The sequence below is a fragment of the Hypanus sabinus genome, chromosome X1 (genome assembly GCF_030144855.1).
Source record: "Hypanus sabinus isolate sHypSab1 chromosome X1, sHypSab1.hap1, whole genome shotgun sequence".
NCBI classification, from domain to species: Eukaryota; Metazoa; Chordata; class Chondrichthyes; order Myliobatiformes; family Dasyatidae; genus Hypanus; species Hypanus sabinus.
In genome coordinates this window covers 61779117-61802142 of record NC_082738.1, presented here as the reverse complement: position 1 = coordinate 61802142, position 23026 = coordinate 61779117, and positions in this window count along the sequence as shown.

Here is a 23026-nt window from a genome sequence, read left to right as displayed (position 1 = left end):
AGGTGTTGTTCCTCCAACCTGAGTTTGGATTCATCTTGACAGTAGAGGAGGCCATGGATAGACATATCAGAATGGTAATGGGACGTGGAATTAAAATGTGTGGCCACTGGGAGATCCTGCATTCCCTGGCTGACAGAGCATAGGTGTTCAGCGAAACAGTCTCCCAGTCTGCGTCGGGTCTCACCAATATATAAAAGGCCACACCGGGAGCACCAGATGCAGTATACCACACCAGCCGACTCACAGGTGAAGTGTCGCCTCACCTGGAAGGACTGTCTGGGGCCCTGAATCGTGGTGAGGGAGGAAGTGTAAGGGCAGGTGTAGCACTTGTTCCGCTTACAAGGATAAGTGCCAGGAGGGAGATCAGTGGGAAGGGATGGGGGGGGATGAGTGGACAAGGGAGTCGCGTAGGGAGCGATCCCTGTGGAAAGCAGAAAGGGGGGGGGGGAAGATGTGCTTGGTAGTGGGATCCCGTGGAGGTGGCGGAAGTTACGGAGAATTATACGTTGGCTCAGGAGGCTGGTGGAATGGTAGGTGAGGACAAGAGGAACCCTATCCCGAGTGGGGTGGTGGGCGAATGGGGTGAGGGCAAATGTGCGGGAAATGGGAGAGATGCGTTTGAGAGCAGAGTTGATGGTGGAAGAAGGGAAGCCCCTTTGTTTAAAAAAGGAAGACATCTCCTTCATCCTGAAATGAAAAGCCTCATCCTGAGAGCAGATACGGCGGAGACGGAGGAATTGTGAGAAGGGGATAGCATTTTTGCAAGAGACAGGGTGGGAAGAGGAATAGTCCAGGTAGCTGTGAGAGTCTGTAGGCTTATAGTAGATATCAGTAGATAAACCATCTCCAGAGATGGAGACAGAAAGATCAAGAAAGGGGAGGGAGGTGTCGGAAATGGACCAGGTAAATTTGAGGGCAGGGTGAAAGTTGGAGGCAAAGTTAATGAAGTCAACGAGCTCAGCATGCGTGCAGGAGGCAGCACGAATGCAGTCATCAATGTAGCGAAGGAAAAAAGGGGGACGGATACCCGTGTAGACTTGGAACATGGACTGTTCCACAAAGCCAACAAAAAGGCAGGCATAACTGGGACCCATACAGGTGCCCATGGCTGCACCTTTAATTTGGAGGAAGTGGGAGGAGCCAAAGGAGAAATTATTGAGAGTAAGAACTAATTCCGCTAGACGGAGGAGAGTGGTGGTAGAGGGGAATTGGTTAGGTCTGGAATCCAAAAAGAAGCAAAGAGGAAGATTCGATATTGTCATTTAAAGTAAAATTGGATAGATATATGGACAGGAAAGGAATGGAGGGTTATGGGCTGAGTGCAGGTAGGTAGGACTATGTGCGAGTAAGCGTTCAGCACAGACTAGAAGGGTTGAGATGGCCTGTTTCCATGCTGCAATTATGGTTATATGGTTACTTGCTTCCCTTACCTTACACAATTCAATATCCTTCTCCTTAGTGAATACCGAAGAAAAGAAATTGTTCAAATTCTCCCCCATCTCTTTTGGCTCCAAAATGTCCATTCAGAAATCTGATGGCAGAGGGGAAGAAGCTGTTCCTAAACCAACTCAAACACCAACTCTGCACTGGATTTCAGTCCAGTATGAGGGACAGATGTACTGATGATTTAAAAATTTTTGACAGAAGAGCTTCTCAAATTTGCAAATGCAATTATTGCAATCAATGTGGATATCGATCAATCATTTATCTAAATTTTGGGACCGGCCTCTCTGCCGGCACGCGCCATTTTGTGAGCCGGTTCAAGTGCGCTGGAAATTGGGTCACCACAACATAATATTATAATAATTTGGTATGAATTACTTTAGTGGTAAGATTTTCCTGTTGCCTTTTTCTCACTTTTCTGCTCTAACAACACATTAACCAATCCATCATTGCTGTTAGTGAGACCCAAGCAAGTTGCATTTTTGTAAGTCAGAAATGTTTGTAAAGTTGCTAAACCAGTTGTAGTGAGCAATTGAAGTGGGGTGAGGGTATATTTTCCTTCCACTTATACAACTGCCTCAATAAGTTCTTGAGAGCTGTAAAGAAACACAAAAATGAAGCAGTAAGATTTCAGTTTTCAGTCTGATTTGAGTGATATGCATACTGTTGTTATTAAAATTCTTAGTGTAGTAAATAATACTAAGTAAGCACATTGCAGGCTAAGGTAAGCTCAATGTATAAAAGCATGCAGACATGGTCAAAAGGTTCAGTTGTTGTTTAGACCAAACATCAGAATGGGGGAGAAATATGTTCTTGTGACTTTGCCTGTGAAATGTGGGGTGGTTTGAGTATCTCAAAAACTGCTCATCTCCTGGGATTTTCACACACACAGCAATCTCTAGAGTTTACAGAGAATAGTGAGAAAAACAAAGAAAAAATCAGCAGTTCTGTGGGCAAAATTGCCTCATTAATGGGAATGGTCAGAGAAGAATGACCAAACTGGTTCAAGCTGATAGGAAGGTGACAGTAATTCAAATAATCATGTGTGACAACAGTGGTGTGCAGAAGAGCATCTCCAAATGCACAAGACATCAAACCTTGAAGTGGATGGGTGACAGCAGCAGAAGACCATAAACATACACTGTGGCCATACAGGAGGTACCTCAAAGTGGCCACTGAGTGTACATAAGACATGAACATTTCAACAAGAAAAGCCTTATTTTATTCCTTCTGTGTATAAAACTTGGACCTGCATTTAACTGGAACATTCTGTAAAAGAATAGAAATAACAAACCAGAAAAATTATTAATATCTCTGTGCAGCTGCAGTAAACAACATACCATAATAATACAAAATGTCATCATATTCATAACTTCCCTGGAAAGATTTTTGAGAAAAACATTAAAACTGTACAGTTAAAGTTCCCCTGGGGAAATGTGATAATATTAGACCATGGTTTCAAAATTTTGTTTCTTTGCTACATGAAATACTTTGACAGTTGCTCTGTTACCCTTGAGTGAAAAGGTTGTAGGTTCTATTCCCACTCCAGACATATAACCATATAACCATCTCGGCCCTTCTAGTCCCTGCCGAACGTTTACTCTCACTAGTCCCACTGACACGCACTCAGCCCATAACCCTCCATTCCTTTCCTGTCCATATACCTATTCAATTTTGCTTTAAATGACAATACTGAACCTGCCTCTACCACTTCTACTGGAAGCTCATTCCACACAGCTACCACTCTCTGAGTAAAGAAATTCCCCCTCATGTTACCCTTAAACTTTTGCCCCATTTGGATCCAGATAATTGGCTGACTCTCCAGTGTACTAGTGAGGAAATGCTGGACTGAAAGGTGTTTTGTTTTTAATTTAATGGTCTGATAAAATAAGCAACACACACAAAGTGTTGTAGGAACTCAGCAGGTCAGCCTCGACTGTATCTATGGAGAGGAGCAAACGGTTGATGTTTCGGACTGAGACCTTGCATCACTACTTGAAAGGAATTAGGAAGAATCCATAATAAGAAGGTGGGAGGGAAGGGAAAGGACTACAAGCTGGCAGGTGATAGGTGAAACCAGGTACTCCTCCCCCACCTTTTTGTTCTGGTTTCTGCCCCCTTCCTTTCTAGTACTGATGAAGGGTTTCAGCCCAAAACACTGACTGTTTATTCCCCTCTATAGATGCTGGGCAGTGCACATCATTTGGTTCTTTAAGGGAAGTGCAGGATAGTTGGGATAAGCTCCCACTCCCGATTAAATGCTCCCAGTGATGTGCATCTCAAATAGTCTCTGACAACCAAGTCCAGCTGTTGGTCTTCACATGTGGCTTAGCTACTAAGCACAGCAGACACGAGGAAATCTGCAAATGCTGGAAATTCAAACAACACATACAAAAAATGCTGGTGGAACACAGCAGGTCAGGCAGCATCTATAAGGAGAAGCACTGTCGACGTTTCGGGCCGAGAACCTTCGTCAGGACTAACTGAAAGGAAAGATAGTAAGAGATTTGAAAGTAGAAGGGGGAGGGGAAAATGCGAAATGATAGGAGAAGACCCGAGGGTGTGGGGTGAAGCTGAGAGCCAGAAAGGTGATTGGCAAAAGAGATACAGAGCTGGAGAAGGGACAGGATCATGGGATGGGAGGCCTAGGGAGAAAGAACGGGGGAGGGGAGAACCAGAGGGAGATGGAGAACAAGCAGAGTGATGGGCAGAAAGAGAGAAAAAAAGGGAGGAGGGGGGAGAAAAGCTGAATATATCAGGGATGGGGTAGGAAGCGGAGGAGGGGCATTAACGGAAGTTAGAGAAGTCAATGTTCATGCCATCAGGTTGGAGGCTACCCAGCCAGTATATAAGTTGTTGTTTATAAGGTGTTGTTCCTCCAACCTGAGTGTGGCTTCATCTTGACAGTAGAGGAAGCCATGGATAGACATATCAGAATGGGAATGGGATGTGGAATTAAAATGTGTGGCACAGCAGAATCGTTTCTAATGACAGGAGAGGGGCAAAGGTGGGTTACTAGTGCCTTAAAATTAGTTGCTTCGGGCAGATGGGGCTTGTCAGCTGTGGTTGGCAGCTCTAGGAGAAGGAAAACTCTGATCTCAAACCTCCACTGTCTTGCAGCTATACTCACTCATGGGAAAGCTTCGGGAGTAAACCCCAAGGAAAAGTCCAGAGCTGTAGTTCCTAAGGCAGTGGACTCAACACTGACTGACAACTCCTGCAACTCTGCTGGTATCAACCTGTATGAGTCTTTACTGTTCTATTTGAAATCAACAGCTGCAAGGAGGGGGGGGGGGCTGCTGCATGGGCAGCAGCTTGCTCTCCACATCCTACTGTCCTGGCTTGTATATTGACTTCAACAGTTTGAATGCAAAATCCATGATCGAACATGATTAATGGAGGTCATCAGATATTGTCTGACCTGCTGAGCTCCTCCAGCATTTTGTGCATGTTGCTTAAGAGTTCCAGCACCTGCAGAATCTCTTGTGTATGGGATCAGGGTGCAACGCATCCAGCTTCAGCCCTGCCACCTTGCTTTTGCCATTTATGGGTATGTCTTGTCATTTTTCTGTTGTGGACCAAACGGGTTAATGGCAGTAACTCTCTCACCTGTGTAATAGTGGGAAATGGCCTCTTCAAAGTTGAAAGTTCAAAGTAAATTTATTATCAAAGTATGTATATGTCACCATATACTATCCTGCAATTCATTTTCATGCCGGCATTGACAGTAGATACAAACAAATACAAAAGAATCAATGAAAAACAAAGACAAACAACCAATGTGCGAAAGAAGACAATCAATCAATCAATAAATAAAACAAATAAACAAATAATAAATAATATTTATTACGTGAGTTGCAGAGTCCTAGAAAGCGAGTCCATAGGTCGTGGAAGCAGTTCAGTACTGTGGTGAGTGTAGTTATCCACTAATGCACAAGGTCCTGATGGTTGAGGGATAATAACTGTTCCTGAACCTGGTGACATGCGAGCTAAGGCTGCTTATCTCCTGTATCTCCTGTCCGATAGTGGCAGCAAGAAGAGAACATGACTTGGATGGTGGGAGTCCTTGATGATGGATACCGCTTCATTTATTTATTTCCTTTATTTATGGAGTAGCATGGAGTAGGCTCTCTGGCCCTTTGAGCCATGCTGCCCCAGTGACCATGACAAACCCGATTAACCCTAATCTAATCACGGGACAATTTACAATGATCAATGAACCTACCCAATATGTCTTTGGACTGTGGGAGAAAACTGGAACATCCAGGGAAAACCCACGAGGAGGACATACAGACTTATGGACAGGAAAGGAATGGAGGGTTATGGGCTGAGTGCAGGTCGGTGGGAATAAGTGAGAGTAAGCATTCGGCACGGACTAGAAGGGCTGAAATGGCCTGTTTCCCTGCTGTAATTGCTATATGGTTATATGGTTATAGCATTGAAATTGAACTCTGAACTCCGGAACACCCTGACCTATAATAGCATTGTGCTAACCACTACACTAGCGTGTTGCTCTCTTGTGGCAGTGCTCCTTGTAGATGTGATCAATGGAGGGAGGGCTTTTCCTGTGATGGACTGAGCTATATCTTTTTTGTTCTGGTCTTAGGGAACTAGTTACTGCACTTTTCATTGAGTTTGTACCAAACAGCGTGGGAGGGCAAATTCATAGCTTTGCTGACTTTGTTTACTAATATTTAAATTTATATGCAGGAGCACCTTATATCTCAGCAGATTATTACATTTATGACATCCAGTCCCCAATTCTTCATTTTACCTGTCACTGGCAAGTATTCAAGCTGCATTAAGACCAAAAGTCGAGTTGGTACTCCTGCTGTTTATTAAAAAAAACGAGCGTTGCATTTGGAATACCTCATGAGAATAAAGATATTAGTTGGTTAAATCTCTTTAAAAGGTACCAGAATTAATGAAACCCTTGATGCTTCTGGCATTTTAATACCTAAGCCATGAATACTGAGGCACAGTTTATATTTCTCTGAAGAAATTTTATAGAACTTTTCTTTAATAATCCATTTCAACAGATCAGCAGTTCCAATAATATTTTTCACTCCTACCTGCTTGGGGATCATGTTTGATAACCAATGTTGATCTCTCCTGCTAACACTGCATGTCAAGTAACTGCTCCCCTCAGTTGGAGTTAGAATTTAGAACAGTATAGCGCAGGAGCAGGTCCTTTAGCCAACAATGTTGTGCCAAACCAATTAAATGGCCAAATAAACGAATCCCTTCTGCCTGCACAATGTCTATATTCTTCCATTTCTCTCACATTCATGTGCCTATCTAAACATCTCTTAAAAGTCCCTAATGTTTCTGCCTCTACCACCACCCCAGGCAGTGCATAGAAGGCACCCAACACTCTCTGTGTAATTTTAGATTTTACCTTAGATATATATTTTAATTAATTCTACAGTGTGGAATTAGCCCCAACAGAGGAGCATAGTGGAGCAGGTTGGTTTAAGACTTTGCCAAGCCATCTCTGATGTTCTGGAACATACAGATAGAGGAAAAAGACTCTTCTATACCTCCAAAGATTGAAAGTGATCAATGTTAAACGAGCTGTGGACAGTCTGAACAGCAGCATGTTGGGCATTTAAATCCACAGAAAATGTAGTTGCAATGCATTAAGTAAAACTGTGATAACATGACATGATTGGGACTTCAATTGTGTTAGATTTGTGGATTTTTCAGGGCCCCATGAATGAGTGGCTATTGATCCCAAGGTTGAAGAGACCTAGAGTCGGAGGTCTGAGGTCAATGAGACCCTGTACTGGAGGCGTGAGTTTGGTTGGCAAGTCCTGAAGTCAGAAGCCTATGATCAGCGAGTCCTGGGAACAAAGCCCAGAGTTCAGCAAGCTTAGGGGTTGAAGGCTGGAGGTTGAAGCCCCAAGTTCATGGAGTCGGAGGTTGAAGCCTGAGGTTGGTGAATTCAGGGTCATGGTCTGGAGGTGACCTGTCCTGTGTATGGATAGGGGTGGTGGTTTTGATGTTGTTGCTTATTATGTGTTGGCTGTGTGTTGTTCTGTTGAACATGCTGGGCATTCTATGGCAGTGCTGGAATATATGGCAAGTTGCCCCCAGCAAATCCTTAGATTGTGTTGGTTGTTAACTGCATTTCCACAGTTCACTGTGTGTTTTGATGTATGTGTGATTAATAAATAAATCTAAATCTAACTATTGTCTATTTGATGTTAGTCCATTTATACCCCAACAATGGTATTAATTCAGATTTTTTAGATGGAAAAATTAATTCGGTGAACCAGGCATGTTGAAAGAAACCAGGGCCCTGGTAAGTAAATAGAACGTGTGAATCACAGGGTGAACATGCAAACCTCACTCTGTGAGCGCCAGAGTTCAGGACCAAATCTTGGACACCAGCAATGTAAGGCAGTGGCTCTACCAGCTGTGTCACAGTACCACCCATTGCACACCATTCCATGGATAAAAATCATTGAACATGATTCATGACTCCATCACATTTTATCAATATATTGTTTTCTTCCAGATGTTTAGTCATTCTGCCCCAGGACGTGGATGATAATGAATTTAATTTTGATTATCCTAGGATGCCGAGGAGCAGATAAGCAGGCAGATTTTAGAATGGTGCAGGAAATACAAGGTAGTAGTTATGGGTGATTTCAACTTCCCTCATATTGACTAGCAACTCCTGAGTGCAAGGGGATAGATGGGGCTGAATTTGTCAGGTTTGTTCAAGAAGGATTCCTGACACAGTATGGGGACTGGCCGACGAGAGGAGAAGCTATACTGGATCTAGTTCTGGGTAATGAACCTGGTCAGGTGACAGACATCTTGGTTGAGGAGCATTTTGGTGAGAGTGACCACAACTCCCTTAGCTTCGGCATAGCTATGGAAACGGATAAAATCAGACGAAATAGTAAAGTGCTTAACTGGGGAAGGGCTAACTTTGAAGGGTTGAGGCAGGAACTAGTGAGAGTAAATTGGAAACAGATGTTCAAAGGGAAAAGCACAGAAGTAATGTGGGAGAATTTTAGGGACCACTTGAGCTGGGTTCAGGATAGGTTTGACCCACTGAGGTGAGGAAAAAATGGTAGGAAAAGGGAACTGTGGCTGACGAAACATGTGAGGCAACTAGTCAAGAGGAAAAAGGAAGCATATGTTAGATATAAGAAGCAGGAAGTAGGAGGAGCTTATGAGAAATATAGGGTAGCCAGGAAGGAGCTAAAGAAAGGACATAGGAGAGCTCCAACGGGGCATGAGAAGGCTTTGGCATGTAGGATTAAGGAGAACCCCAAGGCGTTCTATGCGTATGTGAAGAATAGGAGGATGACGAGAACGAAGGTGGGACCGCTAAAGGATAAAGAGGGCAACACGTGCCTGGAAGCGGAGGAGGTTGGGGAGGTCCTAAATGAATACTTTGCTTCAGTATTCACAAGTGATAAGGATCTTGATCAGGATGAGGTCGAAGTAGAGCGGGCCTGTGTGCTGGACAATGTGGAGATTAAGGAAGAAGAAGTGCTGGATTTTCTTAAAAACATTAAGATTGATAAATCCCCAGGGCCGGATTTGATAGACCCCAGGTTGTTGTGGGAATTGAGAGAAGAGATCACAGGAGCATTAGCTATGATCTTTGAATCCTCTTTGGCTGCAGGGGAAGTGCTGGAGGACTGGAGAATGGCAAATGTAGTTCCCTTGTTTAAAAAAGGTAATAGGGAAAAACCTGGTAATTACAGACCAGTGAGTCTTACGTCAGTGGTATGCAAACTACTGGAAAAGATTCTTAAAGATAGGATCTATGAGCATTTGGAGAAGTATAGTCTACTCATGGATAGTCAACATGGCTTTGTGAAGGGAAGATTGTGCCTCACGAGCCTGATTGAGTTTTTTGAAGAGGTAACAAAAGAAATTGATGAGGGTAGGGCAGTGGATGTGGTATACATGGACTTTAGCAAAGCATTTGACCCCTCATGAGAGACTTATCCAGAAAGTCATGAGGCATGGAATAAGTGTTGGCTGTTTGAATAAAAAATTGGCTTAAAGGAAGAAAGCAGAGGGTAGTTGTGGAAGGAAAGTATTCTGCCTGGAGGTTGGTGACCAGTGGAGTGCCACAGGGATCTGTCCTGGGACCCCTGCTATTTGTGATTTTTATAAATGACCTGGATGTAGAGGCAGAAGGATGGGTGAGTAAGTTTGTGGATGACACAAAGATTGGAGGAGTTGTGGATGGAGCTGTAGGTTGTCAAAGGTTACAAGAGGATATAGACAGGCTGCAGAGTTGGGCAGAAAAATGACAGATGGAGTTCAATCTGGACAAGTGTGAAGTGATGCATTTTGGAAGGACAAACCAGAAGGCTGAGTACAGGATTAATGGTCGGTTACTTAAGAGTGTGGATGAACAAAGGGACCTTGGGGTTCAAATCCATACAACCCTCAAGGTCGCTGCACAGGTTGATAGGATAGTTAAGAAGGCCTATGGGATGCTAGGCTTCATTAACGGGGGGATTGAGTTCAAGAGTAGAGAGGTCATGTTGCAACTCTACAAATCTCTGGTGAGACCACACTTAGAGTATTGTGTTCAATTCTGGTCACCTCATTATAGGAAGGATATGCAAGCTATGGAGAGGGTACAGAGGAGATTTATCAGGATGTTGCCTGGTTTGGAGAACAAGTTATATGAAGCAAGGTTAGCAGAGCTGGAACTTTTCTCTCTGGAGTGTAGAAGAATGAAAGGGAACTTGATAGAGGTCTACAAGATTATGAGAGGCATAGATAGGGTGGATAGTCAGTACCTGTTTCCCAGGGCACCAACAGCAAACACCAGAGGGCATATGTACAAAATTAAGGGAGGGAAGTTTAGGAGAGACATCAGGGGTAAGTTTTTTACACAGAGGGTTGTGAGTGCCTGGAATGACTTGCCAGGGATGGTGGTCAGGCTAAAACATTAGGGGTATTTAAGAGCCTCTTGGACAGGCACATGGATGAAAGAAAAATGGAGGGTTATGGGGTAGTGTGGGTTTAGTATTTTTTGAAGGATTATATGGGTCAGCACAACATGGAGGGCTGAAGGGCCTGTACTGTGCTGTAGTGTTCTATGGTTCTATGGTTCTATGATGTGTATAACAATCAACTTGACTTTTGACTTTGACTTTGAATATAGGATTATTTTGTGATTGGAGAATGGCAATTCTCAGAAATCAATGATAGTCCATCTGGCACAATTCCCCTGTGATAGTGTTATCAGATAAACTAGACATAGAGTCAGTGTGGAAACAGTAATGCTCCATGCTTGCCAAGATTCCCATCTAAGCTAGTTCCACTTGCCAGTATTTGGCCCATATCCCTTGAAATCCTATGCAAGTACTTTTTTAAATGTTGTTAATGTATCTGCCTCGAGTACTTCCTCTGGCAGCTTCTTCCATATACTTGCCACCTTCTTGGGGAAAAAGTTGCCACTCAGGTTCCTATTAAATCTCTCCCCTTTCACCCTAATCTTATGCCCTTTAGTTATTGATTCTCCAACAGTGGGAAAATGACTGCAGGTTCACACTTTCTATACCCATCATGAATTTTTACACCTCAATAAGATCACACCCTCATTCTCCTGCACTCTACTCAAGTTCCAACCTGTTTTAAACAACCTGTCCTTGTAACTCAGTCCCTTGAGTTTCAGCAACATCATTGTAATATCTCCTCTGCTCTCTTTCCAGCTTAATGCTATCTTTAAGGCTAACCAAAATTGAACACAATATTCCAAAGGCGGCTGCACTAGCGTCTTGTACAATTACAAGCTAATGTCGCAACACCTATAATAGGTGCCCTGACTGAAGAAGACCAGCAGATCAAAAGCCTTTGTGCCAATCCTGTCTACCTGTGATGCCACATTCAGGGAACCATGTACTTGCTCTTTGGGTCAAGAAACCAGTCCTTTGACGCAGTGATGATGAAAGAGTGGAGGGAATTGTTGAAAACCCTGTACATCTTGAGACCTTCTCAAACATTGCAGTTATTGAGCCAGATGATGCTGTCAAGGTAAGTAAAATGCATTGTCTGTGCAACTGAGTGCAATCTTTCAGATCTCACAAATTGACAGGATTCTCATTATATTTGGTGACAGCTGTGAGAATTCTTGCCAGCAAACATACATCAGCATAAATCTGCTGCCAAGTGACAGTGAATCAAATCATGGATAACACTGTGATGTGATTTAAGACTTGGGTCTGAGGTAGGAACTGCTGGAGGGACAGAAGTTAGTATCACAGTCCAGCCTATTAGCTGCCAGCAGTCCCTTCAAATACTGTCCCTCTGGAGAAGATGTTTGTGGTGAATGAGGCACAAGAAGCAATAAAGGAAAGGTTAAGATGAAAAAAGAACCTCAGGGTAGAAAAAGAAACATGGTCAATTAATGTGATAAATGTGCAATATTGATAAATCAGTGAATTATGCCTATATTTAGGAAAAATTACTATGTTTATATACAATTAGTGCATGTAACCAAGGAGTGTGAATAGAAAAGGTTTAGAGGAACGTGTCTAAATCCAGTCTAACTCTGTCATCTGTCAGATCATTCCATATATATGGTGTGACCTGGGGAAAAGTTCACACTCAGGACAACAACTACTTTTTTGGGTTTTAATTCCTTTATCTGTTTCAGATGTTGAAGTGCCAGAAGAGGGTCTTAAAACAAAACAAATGACTTTACAATCTCCGTTTAACCTTCGATCCACACACTTGTGTATCGACCAGTTGTGTAAGCAGTATAAAAATACAAAGAAAATCACACAAAACTGATACAGTACTAATTCGGTAGTGGCAATTCTGAAGGAACACAATACAAGCAACATTAGAATTCCCCCAACCCTGGACCTTATACATCGCAGTGAAAAATGTAAGCGAACACATCTCATCTAAGACGTCCTCTACTTTATAGTACATACGTGCTGAACCCCTGAACAGAGACTAAACATTCACATTATAGACAATAGACAATAGGTGCAGAAGTAGACCATTCGGCCCTTCGAGCCTGCACCGCCATTCTGAGATCATGGCTGATCATCTACTATCAATACCCAGTTCCTGCCTTGTCCCCATATCCCTTGATTTCCCCTATCCATAAGATATCTATCTAGCTCCTTCTTGAAAGCATCCAGAGAATTGGCCTCCACTGCCTTTTGAGGCAGTGCATTCCAGACCCCCACAACTCTCTGGGAGAAGAAGTTTTTCCTTAAATCTGTCCTAAATGACCTACCCCTTATTCTCAAACCATGCCCTCTGGTACTGGACTCTCCCAGCATCTGGAACATATTTCCTGCCTCTATCTTGTCCAATCCCTTAATAATCTTATATGTTTCAATCAGATCCCCTCTCAAACTCCTTAATTCCAGCGTGTACAAGCCCAGTCTCTCTAACCTCTCTGCGTAAGACAGTCCAGACATCCCAGGAATTAACCTCGTGAATCTACACTGCACTTCCTCTACAGCCAGGATGTCCTTCCTTAACCCTGGAGACCAAAACTGTACACAATACTCCAGGTGTGGTCTCACCAGGGCTCTGTACAAATGCAAGAGGATTTCCTTGCTCTTGTACTCAATTCCCTTTGTAATAAAGGCCAACATTCCATTAGCCCTCTTCACTGCCTGCTGCACTTGCTCATTCACCTTCAGTGACTGATGAACAAGGACTCCTAGATCTCTTTGTATTTCTCCCTTACCTAACTCTACACCGTTCAGATTATAATCTGCCTTCCTGTTCTTACTCCCAAAGTGGATAACCTCGCACTTATTCACATTAAACGTCATCTGCCAAGTATCTGCCCACTCACCCAGCCTATCCAAGTCACCCTGAATTCTCCTAACATCCTCATCACATGTCATACTGCCACCCAGCTTAGTATCATCAGCAAATTTACCTTGTATGTTCTACCTTGGTTTGACCTTCCGAAGTGCAATGCCTCATGTTTGTCCGCATTAAACTCCATCTGCCATTTTTCTGCCCATTCCTCCAACTGGTCCAAATCCCTCTGCAAGCTTTGAAAACTTTCCTCACTGTCCACTACACCTCCAATCTTTGTATCATCAGCAAATTTGTTGATCCAATTTGCCACATTATCATCCAGATCATTGATATAGATGACAAATAACAATGGACCTAGCACTGATCCCTGTGGCACACCACTAGTCACAGGCCTCCACTCAGAGAAGCAATCCTCCACTACCACTCTCTGGCTTCTTCCATTGAGCCAATGTCTAATCCAATTTACTACCTCACCATGTATAACTAGCGACTGAATCTTCCTAACTAACCTCCCATGCGGGACCTTGTCAAAGGCCTTACTGAAGTCCATGTATACAACATCCACTGCCTTCCCTTCATCCACTTTCCTGGTAACTTCCTCGAAAAACTCTAATAGATTGGTTAAACATGACCTACCATGCACAAAGCCATGCTGACTTTTTCTAATAAGCCCCTGTCTATCCAAATACTAGTAGTTCCTATCGCTTAGAATTCCTTCCAATAACTTACCTACTACCAATGTCAAACTATAATTTCTCAGCTTACTTTTTGAGCCTTTTTTAAACAATGGAACTACATCCTCCAGCACAGGCAGCAATCTGGAGATTACTACCCTCGAGGTCCTGTTTTTTAACTTCATACCAAGCTCTCTGTACTCACTCTTCAGGACCTCCTGGCTCTTTCTACCTATGTCATTGGTACCAATGTGTACCACGACATCTGGCTGATCACCCTCCCACTTCAGAATGCTGTGCATGTGATCAGGGACATCCCTGGCCCTGATCTGTTCTGTTGCAATTCCTTTAATTCCTTTAATGTCTAAACCCTTGTTTCCATCTCTATATAGGAATCTGTTGTTCATCCATACCTGGACACACCATGACAGAAACTGTCTGCACAGTTCTCCTAAATCCAGTGGTAACTACAAGTACAAGTTCAAGTTTAATTGTCATTCAACCATACATAAATACCCCATGAAATCAGCACATTAAGCAGCGTAACTTTCGGGATAAGGTGCAAAAAACAGTACTAACAGTCATACATACCACAAGGCATATGGTGCATTGGCCTTCATCAACCGTGGGATTGAGTTACAGCTATATTGGACCCTGGTCAGACCTGTGGAGTACTGTGGTCAGTTCTGGTCACCTCACTAGAGGAAGGATGTGAAAACTATAGAAAGGGTGCAGAGGAGAATTACAATTATGTTGTCTGGATTGGGGAGCATGCCTTATGAGAATTGGTTGAGTGAGTTCGGCCCTTTCTCCTCGGAGCAACGGAGGATGAGAGATGACCTGATAGAGGTGTGTAAGATGATGAGAGGCATTGATCGTGTGGATAGTCAGAGGCTTTTTCCCAGGGCTGAAATGGCTAGCGTGAGAGGGCACAATTTTAAAGTGCTTGGAAGTAGGTACAGAGGAGATGTCAGGGATAAGTTTTTTTATGCAGAGTGGTGAATGCATGGAATGGGCTGCCAGCAACGGTAGTGGAGGCGGATACGATAGGGTCTTTTAAGAGACTCCTGGATAGGTACATGGAGCTTAGAAAAATAAAGGGCTATGGGTAACCCTAGGTAATTTCTAAAGTAAGTACATGTTTGGCACAGCATTGTAAGCCAAAGGGCCTGTATTGTGCTGTAGGTTTTCTATGTTGCTATGTTTCACACAAGGTACATATGAGATAGGAGTGAAATATAGTCACACATAACAAAAGTCCAGGTCCCTGAGTCCATGAATGTTGTAGCTTGTCTTCTGCTGAGCAAACACTGGAGGGAAGCACCAACTGCTGCATATATACCATGCTACACCACCTCTGGCACTCTGGTAAGTTCACCAACTTGAACACCTCTCTTGTGGACAGCTGAAAACAGGTGACACTGAGCTTGAGGTCTAGTCCTCATGAGAGCAGAGACCACACAGCACTCCTGCTGTTCACCAATAAACCAGTGAATTGGACTTGTAGCATTCACATTAACAATGTCTAGCAGGGTCTTGCAATCACAAGGAAAGCAACTAAAATGATTACATGCTGTAAGACTGCACATTACCTTCATGCACCCACTCCGATCCCTCTCTGATTCAGGCAGCAGCACGATCCTTACCAGGTCCAGCTCGTTCAGTTTCTACTGCAGTACTTTAAGTTCTTAATTCCAGCAGAGTCTTGCAATAGTAAAAAATATATTTAAAAAAGTCAATAATACCTCTGATTGGCCCCCTAGAAATTGTTGCATTCGAGTGTATGACCATCTTAAATACATTAAATAAGATGAAAGAATGGAGAGAAAGTTTATGAGGATGTTTCTCGGATTTGAGGGTGTTAATGTGTAAGGAAAGGTTGAATAGGTTAGGATTTTATTCCCAGGAATGCAGAAGAATGAGGTGAGATCTTATAGAAGTATACAAAATTATCAGGGATATTGATGGGGTGAATGATTTTAGGTATTTTTCTCTTCAGGTTGGGTGAGATTAGAACTTAAAGTCATAGGTTTAAGATGAAAAATTAAATATTTAAGGGGATTCCGAGGGGGAGCTTCTTCACTCAGAAGGTGGGGTGAGTGCAGAATGAACTGCTAGTAGAAATGGTAGATCTGGGTTCAGTTGTAACGTTTAAGAGAAGTTTGCATAGGTATGTGAATGGGAAGAGCATGGAGGATATGTTCCAGTTGCAGATAGATGGGACTATCCAGAAGACCAAGACTGCACAGACTATATGAGTTGAGGGCCTGTATCTGTGTTGTAGTACTCTTCAACTCAAACAACTTCAATGACTGTCAAGAACATGCTGACACCTGGAAAGCTATTGGATATCTCTGTCTTTTTCTGCTTACTCTTTCATTCTTTCATTTTATTTCCTGCAGTGTAATGTCTTATTGTTTCTTCATGTTTTCTGATCACAGCACCAGTAGCACCTGAGAAGCTCAGCATTATGACAAATGTTAGTCAACACCCATTTACATTCCTCAACGTTCGTTCCTTCACCACTTGATACATAGTCATCCGCATATTGTACTGCAGTAATTGTCTTCTATTCCTTTCATAGTATTATAGTATCTTTGATAAGCTTTCATCCCATTTGTCCATACTGATTCATCTTCTAGTGTTTATGAAGTTTCCTCTGAGCTATTCCACTCTACAGATCATAAGACATATGAGCATATTTAGGCCATTCACCCCATCAAGTCTGCTCCACCATTCCTTCACTGGCTGATTTATTATCCATTTTAACTCCATTCTCCTGTTTTCTCCCTGTAACATTTGATATCCTTACTAATCAGCAAACTATCAACCTGTGCTTTAATTATACCCAATGATTTGGCCTCCACGGCCGTCTGTGACAATGATTTCCACAGATTTACCAACCTCTATTGAGTGCCACATACAGCACTCATCATCGTAGCAGCCATCGTCAGAGTGGACTGAGTCAGAGTGGGACGGCTTTGGCTCAACAGGCTTCGGCGTGAACAGGCAGAGGCGAGGGTAGGTTCCAGTAAGTTTTGTTTTGTTTGTTTAGAGTAGAGAATTCCAGGCAGGATGTTGGAATGCTCCTCTTGTCCTTGACAACGACACCTGCAAGGAATGCATCCAGCTGCAGCTCCTAACAAACCACGTTAGGGAACAGGAGCACGAGCTGGATGATCTCTGGATCATTCGGGAGAACGAGAAGTTTATACATAGTAGCTACAGGGAGGAAGTTATGACAAAGGAGCAGCGCACAGGTAATTGGGTTACCGTCAGGCAAGGGAAGGGGAAAGGGCAGGCAGAACAGGGCTCCCCTGTGGCCAAGCACCTCAACAACAAGTATACCGATTTGGATACTGTTGAGGGGGGGGGATGACTTACTTGGGACAAGTTGCGGAAGCCAGATCTCTGGCACTGAGTCTGGTTCTGCAGTGCAGAAGGGAAGGGAGAAGAAGAGGACAGCGTTAGTGAAAGGGGACTTGATAGTTAGAGGTACAGACAGGAGGTTCTGTGGTCACGTCAGAGACTCCCGGATGGTTTGTTGCCTCCTGGGTGCCAGGGTCAGGGATGTCTCTGATCGTGTGCACAGCATTCTGAAATGGGAGGGTGAGCAGCCAGATGTCATGGTACACATCAGTATCAATGACGTAGGAAGAAAGAGTGAGGAGGTCCTGAGGAGTGAGTATAGAGAGCTTGGTAGGAAGTTAAAAACCAGGACCACAAGGGTGGTAATCTCAGGATTGCTACCTATGCCACGTGAGGGTAAGAGTAGGATGCTCTGGAGGATGAACACGTGGCTGAGGAACTGGTGCAGGGGGCAGGGTTTCAGATTTCAGGATCATTGGGACCTCTTCTGGGCAGGTGGAGCCTGTACAAGAGAGACAGGTTACACCTGAACTACAAGGGGACCAATATCCTTGCAGGGAGGTTTGTTAGTGCTATTGGGGGGGGTGGGGTTTAAACTAGATTTGCAGGGGGATGGGAACCAGAGTGACAGAGTAGATAGTGGAGCAGGGGTGAAAATAACTGATGTTAAAGTTTCATGCAAAGTCACAAAAAGAAGGGTTGTGTGTGGTGGTAATAATCTTCTGAGGTGTAAGCAACACAGACAAAATGCTGGTGGAACACAGCAGGCCAGGCAGCATCTATAAGGAGAAGCGCTGTCGACGTTTTGGGCCAAGACCCTTCGTCAGGACTCAGGATCTTCTGAGGTGTGTCTATTTCAATGGGAGGAGTATTGTGGGGAAGGCTGATGAGCTGAGGGCGTGGATTGACACGTGGAATTATGACATTGTAGCCAGCAGTGAAACTTGGCTACGGGAGGAGCAGGACTGGCAGCTTAATGTTCCAGGGTTCTGATGTTTCAGACATGATAGAGGCAGAGGGATGAAGGGTGGGGGGTGGTGGCATTGCTAGTCAGGGAAAATGTTACAGCAGTGCTCAGGCAGGACAGATTACAGGGCTTGTCTACCGAGGCCATATGGGTGGAGCTGAGAAGCAGGAAAGGTGTGACCACATTAATGGGGTTGTATTATAGACAACCCAATAGTCAGTGAGAATTAGGGGAACAAATCTGCAGAGAGATAGCAGACAACTGCAGGAGACATAAAGCTGTGATAGAAGGGATTTTAATTTTCCACATATTGATTGGGACTCCCGTACTGTTAAAAGTATAGATGGGTTAGAGTTCATAAAATGTGTTCAGGAAAGTTTTCTAAATCAATATATCGAGGTACCGACTGGAGGGGATGCAATATTAGATCTTTTATTAGGAGTTTTTATTAGGATCTTTTATTGAGAGGGATAGATAGAGTTGACGTGAATAAGCTGTTTCCATTGAGAGTAGGGGAGATTCAAACGAGAGGACATGATTTGAGAGTTAGGGGGCAGAAGTTTAAGGGAAACACAAGGGGGTATTTCTTTACTCAAGAGAGTGATAGCTGTGTGGAATGAGCTTCCTGTAGAAGTAGTAGAGGCCAGTTCAGTTGTGTCATTTAAGGTAAAATTGGATAGGTATATGGACAGGAAAGGAGTGGAGGGTTGTGGGCTGAGTGCGGGTAGGTGGGACTAGGTGAGATTAAGAGTTCGGCACGGACTAGGAGGGCCGAGATGGCCTGTTTCTGTGCTGTGATTGTTATATGGTTATATATGGTCATATGAAACGAGTTAGGACAGGTGATGGAAGTGTGTGTAGGGGAACACTTTGGTTCCAGTGATCATAACACCATTAGTTCCAAATTGATCATGGATAAAGATAGATCTGGTCCTCGGGTTGAGGTTCTAAACTGGAAAAAGGTCAAATTTGAAGAAATGAGAAAGGATCTAAAAAGCATGGATTGGGACAGGTTATTCTCTGGCAAGGATGTCATTGGTAAGTGGGAGGCCTTCAAAGGAGAAATTTTGAGAGTGCAGAGTTTGTATGTTCCTGTCAGGATTAAAGGCAAAGTGAAAAAGAATAAGGAACCTTAGTTCTCTAGGGATACTGGAACTCTGATAAAGAAGAAGAGAGAGATGTATGACATGTATAGGAAACAGGGAGCAAATAATGTACTTGAGGAGTATAAAAAGTGCAAAAAAATACTTAAGAAAGAAATCAGGAGAGCTAAAAGAAGACATGAGGTAGCTTTGGCAGTCAAGGTGAAAGATAATCCAAAGAGCTTCTACAGATATATTAAGAGCAAAAGGATAGTAAGGGAAAAAATTGGTCCTCTTGAAGATCAGAGTGGTCAGCTATGTATGGAACCAAAAGAAATGGGGGAGATATTAAATGGGTTTTTTGCGTCTGTATTTACTAAGGAAACTGGCGTGGAGTCAATGGGAATGAGGCAAACAAGTAGTGAGGTCATGGAACCTATACAGATTGAAGAGGAGGAGGTGCTTGCTATCTTGAGGCAAATCAGAGTAGATAAATCCCCAGGACCTGACAGGGTATTCCCTTGGACCTTGAAGGAGACTAGTGTTGAAATTGCAGGGGCCCTCGCAGATATATTTAAAATGAGGTGCCAGAGGATAGCTCATGTTGTTCTGTTGTTTAAAAAGGCTCAAAAAGTAATCCAGGAAATTATAGGCCGGTAAGTTTGACATCTGTAGTAAGTAAGTTATTGGAAGAGATAGGATCTACGAGTATTTGGATGGACAGGGACTTATTAGGGAGACTCAACACAGCTTTGTGTATGGTAGGACATGTTTAACAAATCTATTAGAGTTTTTCGAGGAGGTTACTAGGAAAGTGGATGAAGGGAAGGCAGTGGATGTTGTCTACATGGACTTCAGTAAGGCCTTTGACATGGTCCCACATGGGAGGTTAGTTAGGAAGATTCAGTCGCTAGGTATACATGGAGAGGTAGTAAATTGGATTAGACATTGGAAGAAGCCAGAGAGCGGTAGTGGAGGATTGCTTCTCTGAGTGGAGGCCTGTGACTAGTGGTGTGCCACAGGGATCAGAGCTGGGTCCATTGTTATCTATCACCTATATCAATGATCTGGATGGTAGTGTGGTAAATTGGATTAGCAAATTTGCTGATGATACAAAGATGGGAGGTGTAGTGGACAGTGAGGAAAGTTTTCAAAGCTTGCAGAGGGATCTGGACCAACTGGAAAAATGGGAGGAGTGCAGTAGAATGGAGGGATCTGGGAATACAGATACAAAATTCCCTAAAAGTGGCGTCACAGGTAGATAGGGTAGTAAAGAGAGCTTTTGGTACATTGGCCTTTATAAATCAAAGTATTGAGTATAAGAGTTGGAATGGTGAGGTTGTATAAGGCATTGGTGAGGACAAATTTGGAGTATTGTGTACAGTTTTGGTCACCGAATTACAGGAAGAATATTAACAAGGTTGAAAGGGTGCAGAGAAGGTTTACAAGGATGTTGCCAGGACTTGAGAAATTGAGCTACAGAGAAAGATTGAATACGTTAGAACTTTATTCCCTGGAGTGTAGAAGAATGAGGGGAGACTTGATAGAGGTATATAAAATCATGATGGGTATAGATAGAGTGAATGCAAGCAGGCTTTTTCCACTGATGCTAGGGGAGAAAAAAACCAGAGGACATGGTTTAAGGGTGAATGTTTAAAGGGAACATTAGGGGGGGCTTCTTCACACAGAGAGTGGTGGGAGTGTGGAATGAGTGGCCAGATGAAGTTGTAAATGTCGGCTCACTTTTAACATTTAAGAAAAACCTGGACAGATACATGGATGAGAAGTGTATGGAGGGATATGGACCAGGTGCAGGTCAGTGGGACTAGGCAGAAAAATGGTTTGGCACAGCCAAGAGGGCCAAAAGGCTTGTTTCCGTGCTGTAATGTTCTATGGTTCTATGGTTAAACATCCTTCTGAGGCTATGGTCATTGGTACTAGACTCCCCCACTATAAGAAACTTCTTCTCAGTGTCCACTCTATCTAGGCCTTTCAATATTCACTAGGTTTCAATGAGATCCCCCTTCAATCTTCTAAACTCCAGTGAGTACAGGCCCAGAGCAATCAAACACTCTTCATATGTTAATCCTGTCAGTCCTGGGATCATTCTTGTGAACCTCCTCTGTATCCTCTACGGTGCCAGCACATTACCTCATATCCAGGCACAGAGTCTGAACAAGCTTTGTCTGGTTGGAAGAGAAATTGCACTCAAAAGCAAAAAATTATTCATTCAAGAGGATTTTTGACCTGTCTCTAATTTTAATTAATGCTGAAAGAACCTTTTCATCCACCAGACTGTAAAAGATTGAATAGTTCCAATTATTTTTGACAGCAGTTTGACATCTTCTCAATATTTTATCGATGTATTAAGGAACATTCTTGTGACTGATTTAGCATGTTCTGTATTCTCTTTCCATTAATTACTTATCTTGTTACACTCGCCAAGACTGGGAATATAATGGATTAAAGTGCTGACCTTTCACATCTATAAACTTGCTTAAATCTTAGTTAGTTGAGAGGGACAGCTTAACTCCTACCAACTGTGAAAAAAATCCATTGTGAGGGATAACATTGTTAACAAATTAAATAACATATCATGTATGGAATGTAAAATCACAACAGTTTCATTTTAATTTTGTCACCCTTTGGAGATAAACCATAATTTTCTTGACTTCAACATTTACCTATTAGGATTTCAAAGTAAATTCTTTTTCCTCATTATGTTACAAGGTGGGGGGGGGGCAAGGGTGCTCAAGGAGGACCCAAAAGCAGGACACAAACATGTTTTTCTAAGGTTAAATAAAACAGAGTTTATTACTCTTTACAAGGAGAACCGTGACACATGGATAGAACAGGGAAATCAAGGAGAGCCAAGAGGAAATGGGAATAGGCGTCATGAATGAGGGTTCAGACCCATGACTAGGCTGGGACTCAGGGTCTGGGGGGCCAGGACCTGGAGATCAGGGATCAGAGCCAGGACTCGCAACACAGACCTTGGACTTGAAGGCTTGGAGGTGTGTTCCTGGGTTGACCTTGGACTTGGACACTTGGAACTTGGATCACCACCACCAGCACTTGGTACTTTGGACTTGGAACACCAGGGCCAGGACTTGATACTTAAACACAGGACATGAAACACTGAGCCAGGATTCCGCCTTTAAGACACCAGGCATGGAGCCAGGACTCTTTAACACCGGGATCAGGACCCTTCTAGGGTACAGGGCCAGTACCCCTCTTTAGACAGGACATGGATACGGAGATCACACCATGACAGTCCATTCGAGTAGCAGCAATTGGCCTGCCTACTGAACTGGATACAAGATGACAAGACAACGGATGGTAATATCACTGGACCCAAGTTTGTTCCAAGCTGTGGAAGCTCTTAACTCACCCCTGGCGGGTTAACCTTGCCCAGACCCACTCTGGCAAGGGAAGGCGAATTGCTGGCACTTGCTGCGGGAGGAGTCTTGGCTTGCTCCGGCAAGAAACTTAGTTGACTCCGGCTAGATGATTTTGTCTCGTGGTAGCTACAGTGACTTCGCTAATGCTCCATAACACTCTCATGCTGAACAGCTGAAGCCAGGGGTTTATAAACTGATGGTTCAGTCGAAAGTAGATTGCCTTAATCACCAAGCTCGAGGGACACGGGAAACAGGGAATTAAAGGGGAACAAGGAGTCAACGGTCCGGATCATAACACAACCTAGA